General features: G+C 39.3%; 1 long non-coding RNA gene across 1 annotated transcript in view; it reads right to left on the bottom strand.

The window, feature by feature from the left end:
* Positions 1–3,384: 3,384 nt before the first annotated feature.
* LOC102380177 overlaps positions 3,385–9,754 on the bottom strand; it is a 128,197-nt gene continuing 121,827 nt past the window's right edge. The window contains exons 4-5 of the long non-coding RNA XR_001358251.1: positions 4,121–4,180; positions 3,385–3,695 (exon numbers count right to left, since the gene is read on the bottom strand). This is a non-coding gene — a long non-coding RNA (uncharacterized LOC102380177). The remainder of the gene's footprint in view (positions 3,696–4,120; positions 4,181–9,754) is intronic.

Genomic DNA, 9,754 nt, shown 5'->3' with positions numbered 1-9,754 from the left:
ATAAATAAGCATAAATGTTATTAGCATAGCAGCTTTAAGTGATTTTCCGTCCCTGTGCAAGTATAATTAAACTGGAACCCAAAATACATCTGTGGAAATAACATGTTAAAACAGTCCATGACTTGCCAAGAGATCCTAAGAGATCTGCATTATTGTCAGTAAAATAGCTGGAGTTTAAATTATCTTGCAGCCTAGGAAACACAGCAGCACATGACAAATGTTTTCCACTGAGCTTTGTGCTTAAAAAAGATAGATGCAGCAGACCCAGGGAGCACGATCCAATTCCCCAACAAGAGAAGTACCAATTAATTGTGAAAAACATCAGGCCCTCAAACAGGATGGTGCCTACTGACCTGAACGGAACTTTTAATAATACTAATTGCTCATGGCAAAACTTTTTTGATGGTATAGGAAGAAACTCAAACTATTTCTTCGCAACTACTATTTCAAATGAAAAGGCAAGCATCTTTGTTGGCAGTCAGCTTTGGTAGAGTGAGGCTCAGAGGAGAGAAACACAAGCCAGTGCCTTAAATATATGTGAATTCTGTGCATGTGAAAGGCACCAGGTGTAGATGTTTGAGTCGGCTCTAAAAGGAACCCAGGTGACTCAATGTGAAGCAAAAGAGTCAGCTTCAATCTCTTTCCCAGACAGGCATGGGCGACTGGTGCCACTTTAGTCAGGGGGGGGCATATGCCCCCCCAGCAACCAGTCAGTGACCGAGGCGGGGTTCCCCCCACGGCCAATCTCACCGACCAGGAGGGGTGTCCCCCCATAGCTGATCGCACCGACAAGTAAGCAACTGTGCCACTTCGTCCAGGAGCTCACACTCCCTGGCCAGTGCTTGCAGGGCAGGCGCCAGCACTCCCGCCTGCCCCCACTCCCCTCCCCACCTGCCACCTATGCAAGGAGCACGGCAGACAGGCCATGTGTGAAGACAAGAGGTAGCTTAGCCTCAAAACTCATTTTGCTTTCAGCCTTTCTGCTAAGAAAAGCAATTAGTGGAAACCACAGTAGTACTATATACAGGATATCCATGGAGAATTAAGAAAAACCAAAACCGTTACCACTAAACAACCATGACAGGGTAGCTATGGTTGAGCACTGCTGAAACAGATTGGGATTATTGAGCTAGTTCCCTCAAAGTACATCTTAATACCAATCACCTGAGTAAATCTTGTCATCCAAAACACAGCATCTTCTAAAGGACAAACCAATCTACTTCATGGCAAGTCAATGCAGGAAGAGTGTCCTCCCTTAGAAGCCTTTCCCCTAGCACTAAAAGAAGGAAAGTCAAAGGGAAGCCAGAGTGAGCTTGCAAAACAGTGAGGCTACAGAATAGGAAGGAAGGAAACCTGCTGACTTGCAGAGCAACTCTTACTGTATGTGAAAACATCAGGGCTGATCACCATCTGGTTTTAACCTCTTATCAATGAAAATACTTTCCCCCTATGTGAAAATGTGCACACAAACAGGATATATGATCCCCCCCCAGCCTCTGAAATGAATACTGTGTAGTTGCTTCATTACATGTACAACTTCCACTCCTGGCAAATTATGTAATAAAAGTTCCCACTTCCGATCTCTCATCACTTCTACATTGATACAATTTCACTGTTTGTGTAGAGTTCCTCCCCATTTAAACTGGTACAGACAAGAGCAGAATCAGGTCTATCATTTTAATTTAGCTTAAGTTTTACAGCGTTCTACCCTTTTATCTGCCAATTGCTGACACATTCATTTAACTGTACTCATTAGAATAAGTTTCAAAATCCTGAGAAATACACTTCATATTTTTGAAGGATTCAGACATTAGGAAGCAAAAGGTTTAAAATTATCCATCTGTGGCTGTGAAATATAAAATGTATCAGTCTAAAATTGTATTTTATTCTGCACTTGCGAAAAAGAAAGAGAAAAATGTTACTGCCAACAGAGATGTCAAGAAAATGGAATAGGATCCACAATAATATGGATCTATTTTCTCATCAAACTAGAACATTTTTCCACAAAGGTAATATGGTAATAGCTGGAAATCTTACAGCTATCATAATTTTCATTTTGCTGCAAAGATGTTTTGCCAACAATACATGAAAAGCCTTTCAAATACGGATGTGATGATCATTGAAAGCCCATTAAGCATTCCCTGTGCACTAGAATTGTGTGCTCCAGGTAAGTTCACCAGGTGAGGTGCAGAAGCCTCAAGCTCCCAGTGACAAAGTAGGAGAGGATAGTTGTCAGAAAGTTCATTTGCAAGAACCTTCCTCCAAGGCAACTCTGTCTAAGCATGCTAGGAAACCAGGGAAATGAGACTCTCAGCTGTTAACACATACGGAACTGCTCCAGCACCTCTGGGGTGGCCAAATAATAAATCTCACGACATGTGGGGAAGGGAACAAAGTTTTTCTTGGGACAGGGTGCACCACCTCAACCAGCTCCTAATGCTGGAGTGTGCTAGTAGGATACAACTTTGTGACATGCAGGACAAAGAGGAATGAAAAGAAGTCTCTATGCCAGGCCACCAAGGGCATGATCATCTGGTTGAGATTAACTTCAGCTACCTGCGGAGCTGATCACAAATGCTATGTAACAATTCCACACCCGTTTAGGATGAGAAAAAAAGAATAGTACCATGTTCATTTGAAAAAGGAAGGAAACTTTAGATAGCAGGCAGGAGTTAGGATTTGGCCAGAACCATTAGGCTAGTATCTGTCCTCTTAAAAAGCTCGGGGAGATGCAACAATAGACAAATGCAACATTCGACAAAGAGAAATGTAAATAGCTGCTATAATTTTAAAGAACTTAGTTGCATCTAGTTCGTATTTGCATTTGGTATACAATGTATTTAAATAAAACATTCCCACTTTATGAGACAACAGCTTTAGTACAGATGTAGAAATGTAAAACGGTTTGTCCCAGGGCAAATGCAACATCTATTTGTAGCCTAGATACTTGGAGTAGGTGACACAAAATTAATAGAAGTGGATAGATGATTTGTAAGCTCTGGTCACAAAACTAGAGCCAACCTCACTCACCAGTTTCTCCTTGTTCTGTTCAGATGCCGTTGTTCACATATTCTTTAATAGAGCCATAGACGAGTGACCAAGGTAACTACAGATCTTGCTCTAACATACCAGTAATTTTACCTCCCAGTAGCAAGTATTTCAGCAGAAACTGATTTGGGCATAGATAACAGCCAAGCAGTTTTCACAAGCAATTTGTGCAATTAGTTAACACATTAGAAAGTTAACCACGAGTTAAACAGTCGCAGCACACTGGTATTTCACTTTTAGCTGGAATTCCCTAGATAGAAATCAGGAGGATATTTATTCCAAACATTTTTATTTCTTTGAACAATGCAGCTGCTAAGATTCAAAACTGTTGTTTTGGTGGGTAGATTGGTAATTACATTGTTAGTATATAATTTATAACTACATATATAAAAATATTTGTCTAAATTCAATAATTAAAACATTTGAATTCACATTTCAAGCCATGATTGGACATCAGTTTACGCTTCCTCACACAGCTTGGACTGCGGTCCTGTTAAGAAGGTTGGAGGCAGGTAGAAGGAGCATCCACCATTAAGAAAAAGGGATAAAAATAATTTTAAAAAAATGTTTTTCAAATTGGAGGAATTCATTTTGCGCTTTGATATTGGTGTGGCACCATCCCACTTCTCACAGTTTTGAGACGAGTCCTGACATAAGGAATTTGAAATAGGAAATGTAAATAGGCTCTATCATTTTAAAGATCTCAGTTGCATCTAGTTTGTATTTGCATTTTTTATAGACTGTATTTGAATAAAACATTCCCACTTTATGAGGCAACAGCTTTAGTACAGATGTAGAACTGCCACCCACTGAAAGTGTCCTGTTAACATATGTGGTATACAGACCATTAACTTGGGATAATAAAAAAAAGTGTCAAAAATTAGTTTGGCATGCAGCCTCCTTGTTGGTTTTGCTGGAGTACAGGATAGAGACAAGCACATCACAAACTCCAGCTTTGCTGCTCTGAAAGATAATGTCTCATAACCTTGATGCCACTCACTTTCCACCAGGGGCACACAAAAGCTCTTGGTGTGTCAAGAGGAAGTAAATCGTTCTCAGAAGACAGGCTTACCATTGCGGGAAGTCACCAAACAGTTTAGGTTGTTCTGTGTCAGAGTCTCGAAGCACAGTCCTGAAGAGGGAGAAAAGAAAAAGAAAAACTTAAGTTTGGAGTATGGTACTGCACTCCAGCAATACTTAGGGTCAGTGTTAAAAACAGAATAGCTCGTGTACAAGTAAAAAGGAATATTCTCCTTGAACTGCAAGGAAAGGCATGCGCACCAAACCCAATAAAAATGATCAGAAAAAATTATTCATAGGCCCCAAACAGAAAGAAATCCTATTTCTGCTGCGTGTATTAGAGAAGTATTAAGAATACTGTGTCCACACATATATATTTTATTCCAAAACTTAGATCCAGTCACATAAGAGCCAACTGCTAACGAAGACATTAAAAAGATTGCAGGATTCAAGTCAATGAAAAAAAGCTCCAACATAAAGGAAGTGCCCAGAGTTTGGGCTCATCTCATTTACAACCTTAGGTATGTCACACCAATCAGTTTTAATGCCATATCATTTACATATTATGGGGACTTGGGTAGGGAGGTGGCTATTTATCCCTCCAAATAGAAAAGGATGCTTCTAGTCCAATTTATTCATTAATTCAGTCCCTAAGGAAGAATGGGAATATTAAATTTTCTTCCAGAAAATTCAATGGATCAATTGATCTAGCTAGCTAGAGAGAGAGAAAGAAAGAGAGAGAGAGAGATCAATATATTGATATATATAGATATAGATATAGATATAGATATATTTGGTGCCCTAGCAACATGAACTCATTAGGCCAGGGCGGGCAATTATTTCAGGCAGAGGGCCACTTACTGAGTTCTGGCAAGTCATCAAGGGCTGCATGACAGGCAGCCCAGGGGCAGATAAATATTAATTTTCTAAACTTTTTAGGGGTCCCGCAGGCCGGATAGAATGGCCTGGTGGGCCACATTCAGCCCCCGGGCCGCATTTTGCCCACCCCTGCATTAGGCATAGTTTGCATTAAAAAAAAGCCTGGGTAGCCTATAGATCTATCATATAAGCTTTGCTTACATATTGGTATTGTATGCATTTTCCTCATTGTTATGTATTTTATAGCCTTCCAGACTTTCACACAATGTTTCCATCTTTACAGAAGCTGTAAAGCTTTCAAGCTTTACAGAAGTCAAAACTTTGAAAACACGATAACACACACACACACACACACACACACACACACGTATATACACAATTGAATTTCCAGCCAGTGCACATGTCTGGCTGGTAATATGGCACATTAACTGCAATTGTGAAATCATTCAACGTGATGGATGTGTTGCCATGCACAGCTCGGATTCCTGCATCCTTTTTCCTGTACAATGAGTCACTGCAAATTTTGCCTGGATCATGATGCAACAACTCTGCAGAGTCCCAAACCTTTTATTAGAAACACAAATAGGCTAATGACACTGACATGAGAAAAGTACAAGTTTGTCACTTTAGAGTTGATGGCCACTCCATTTTTATACTGCAAATTTTAAACGAGCCATATAAAACCCGCTAAGAACAATTACGACACAACTGCAAAGACTTTAGGCCTTGATTCATCAAACCATATGAGCAGGTGTTCTCGCCTTAAACATCAGGAGCCACTTTGACTACAGTCCATGTTTAAAAGCAGGCTCATTACCATGTAGAAGACGTTTCAAATGGCACAAGGGGCATGTCAGTACCTAATCTGCTTTGAATATATACAATAAAAAGGTGCCAAAAAATGAACCATCTTCAAGACAGAGCTAGGTTTGTTTACCATTTTACTACTCTGAACAGGCTTCACATCCAGATGGCATGAATTACAATGGGATCTGTTCTCACCGACAAACACTTCCAGACACAAACATATTAACGGCCATCCCAAGAGGTTTCTATTTGTATTGCCGCTTTTTATTTCAAGAAAGCTAAATATTCTCTCTCTGGATTTGATAGAAAACTTTCATCTGTCAATAAATGATCAAAAAATCAACGGCATGCATTTTTTCTCTGATATTCTTTCCACTGACAGCAGAGACGACATTGTAACAGCAATGGCACCATGTGAATCCAGTGAAGCAAAGATGATATCTTCTGACCAGTACGTCTTAAGTGTCATTCTGTTTTTTCTCATGTTCATTTCTTTTTTCTAGATGAAATTGCAAAGCTGACTTGGGCAACACTATAATATTAAGTAGAATGGTAGTTTCCAAAGTGTGCATCTTAGAAAGTATATAAAAGGGTCTGAAAAAATTGTGGGAGGGCTGTGTAGCAAAAATCCTGCCACACTTTCCTCCCTCTGTTAGTACATATTGGCACATTGCATTTGCTCAGATGAAAGAAAACCTAATTGCTCCTATTTTTAAGTTAAAGCCAGAGAAAAGCAGTAAGTTGCACATATTATCAAGTCTATTTAATATTTATGCATTAAATCAATAATTTGCTCTTTAGGTTTCAAATTTCACTGTGGGGATTTAAAAACAAATCTGGTACAATGTTTTGCCTTTATCTTTGTGAAAGCCCTTCAGTTGTAATAAATCTCTAAGGGTAGATAAGTGGACAGATTTTCCAAATACCTCGGTACAATGAGAATTATTAGGTATGGAACATGAGCTGCTGTCTGCTGTGAGCTATTTCAGAAATGTGCATAAGAGAGTACATGTCCCCCTCACATATAGTCTGTGCTCAGAGATCATATTTCTCTCCCAAGCTTTTTTTTTTTGTCCCAGAAAAATCAAACAAAAAAATTGCCCTGTATGTTTACTTTTTTATTTTTTATATAAAGTTTGAGGTCAGTTGAGGGAAGGGGAAGAGCTCTGTTCATCTGAAAATTATTAAGTCTACATAAATTCATAGATATAAATCAAAAAGGGACTTGTGACTGCAAAACAATGATACTGCTAGGACTGTGAGGGGTTCCTTTCATTAGGAGAGAGAAAGCAATTATTTTTTTACATAATCTTTTCTTATGCTCACATATAGGAACGGTCATGCTAAAAAGACCCAGCTCTTATGAGAACCCGTGCCCCTTCCAAGCACACTCTCTTCATTGACGATCTCCGGTGCAATACATTGCTTTCATGCGTAACTAAATGACTCCTTTTCGACAGATTGTAGCTCATGCCAATACTTTAACGCCAGCTATTAACTCTATACACCTTTTGCAGGAACTAAATGCCGCTCCAATTTGGAAAGTCTGGCACCGTGCCAAGAGAAGTGAACAGTGCTGTCAAACCTTTTAACTACATCTAAACTGTAAATGGGATCCCAAACGGGCAAGAGAGGAGCATGCTATGAAGTGCTTTGGGAAGGAATTTATGTAGCAAACCTGACTCTATTTGCTTAAGAACACAATTGCTTCACCAATCAGAATAAACACAGACTTATGTTGCATGAGCACGTATCTGTAAGAAGCCACGGCATACCTGTGCAACAGCAGGAGCCCTGATCAGGTGTGGAAATCTTAGGGTCCTTTTAGAAAGATTCGTTTCCTTCTCAGATTTCCAGATTAGCAGTTGCATTCTACCTACCGATATTCCTCCAGCATTTTTCAGATTATCAGTTAACCTACAGCATATTCCTCCACGGCTCACAAACTAGCATGAATTTCTATGCTGGCTTTCCATAGAACCTCAAATTCAGTTCAGGATTTTGGTCTCCATCTTCAACAAGCTTAGTAGCCTCACACGAGCAAAGCTAGAAGATTACCTAAAACTCCAGTATGAAAACTCTACTTTTCCAATGCCATGGAAGTCTGTACCAGCAGGGCAAGCCTTCTTTGCCCAGAAGTCTCTCAAGGAACTGATCCAAGACCATGCAACAAACCCCCACTAGAACTAAATCATGAAGACCCTTGAATCAATTTCTACTCTACATGCAAGGCAAATTTCTTTGATTTCCTGTCTCTAAACAAACTCAGTGCAAGGTAACATTAGAAGAACTAAAACCAAAACCAGAATCCTACCGCAACTGGGCTTGCCAACCCTCCTGGATTGGCCAAGAGTCTACTGGAATCGGCATCGATCTCCCGGTGACTATTGAAAGCAATCCGGGAGATGGATATTGTGAATGGGTTGAACAGTACAATTAACGACATTAAGTTGTGTTGGGGGGAAAAAAAAATCTTCCAGAATCGTTTCAGTCAGAGTTGGCAACCCTAACCACAACTGAATACAGAAGTGGTCTGTACATTTGTTCTTCCCTAAGGAGAGAAAGAAAAAACTAACAAGTGACAGATGTTACTGAAATCACTTAAATACACAACTGGAAGATGCATTCCTCTCTGATGAGAGCAGAACTTTCACAGAACAGAATTAAAATGCAAGGTTAAAAATTGCTACCATTGCTACATGAAGTCAGGCAAGTGATCACAGAAGGAATCAGAGCTTCTTAACACTAAAAGAGGAACTTGATTCGAACAAGGTAAGGAGTTTCATACTCCTAAAGCTTCCTAAAGGGATGTTTTTCTTCCATGAACCATAGAATTATAACCTGAAATTGTCTCTAGCCCTTCCTGCCTGACTTTGAAGACGTAGTCCGATGCATTGTGTGTTCATGTCCATCCTTGGGCAACTCCAGTTCAGTGTTGAGAAACAATCTCTGTATAGAAAATCTGTGAACTGCTTTGCAACCATCACCATGGATACTATTTGACATGTGCACTAATTAGTATTTCCATTTTATTAATACAGTGCATCTTCATATAACTTCAAAACAGAGAGATATCACAAATTCTTTTTTGTCCATCGATCAAGTTAAGAGTTACTTAATTCTTCCGAGAAAGGACCACAGGATTTGCATAAAGCATTGAACTGCCAAATGGAAATAAACACTGATTTATTAAAATTTCCTAGTTGAAATGAAAAGGCTACATCATCCTAGCTTAGGCCCCACTCTGGGACTCATTACATACCTGCTATGCCAACGCAGTAGCACTGTGCCCAACATCCACAGGGATTTGCACAGAGGTAACAGTTTGTCTGAAGGTTGTACGTTATCTCAATACAGATACAGACAAGTGGTTTAAACTCACTTTCTCCTCCTAATAAAATATGCTGTGGTGTGTTAAAAAGAAGCATTCATGACAAGTCTTCTCTTTACTTTAAAGAGAAAAGACAATGGAATCTATTGATAGGCTCCTGAATGAGGGTGATGAAATTTCAATAGTGTTAAGAATGTTAATTAAAAGGAAAGTTGACCATTGACATTTCTGCAAATTCTATTTAACAGCTTAGAAACAAATCTGAATGGAGATGGGAGCTCAGGTTACCATGCTTTCTATAGAAGTAGAAAGAGGGATCATTTTCCTTGACTTCCAGATATGCCAAACTTTTTAGAGCAGACTTATATAAAGTACTTAAAAGTAAACTATGTGGTGAACTAAGCTTGCTTGTTGATCTAACAGCTGTGAAGATTAAATGACTTTTAAATGTCCTTGATTTTACAGTATGAAGGCCAACAAGTTGTATCTTTGTATTTTAAGAGTCACTAAAATCCATGAAGTAGAATACCCAAGACAAAAGGCACCCAAGACAAAAAGAAAAGCAGTCACCCGGTAAATGCATTTACAGGGATAGAGGCAGATTCTTACCTTGGAAAAAAATCAACATAATTCTGTGATGCTGCATTAACATCATTTGAGAATATGCCC

This window comes from Alligator sinensis, unplaced genomic scaffold, assembly GCF_000455745.1.
Source record: "Alligator sinensis unplaced genomic scaffold, ASM45574v1 scaffold984_1, whole genome shotgun sequence".
Taxonomy (NCBI): Eukaryota; Metazoa; Chordata; order Crocodylia; family Alligatoridae; genus Alligator; species Alligator sinensis.
This window is presented reverse-complemented; position numbering and strand designations above follow the sequence as displayed.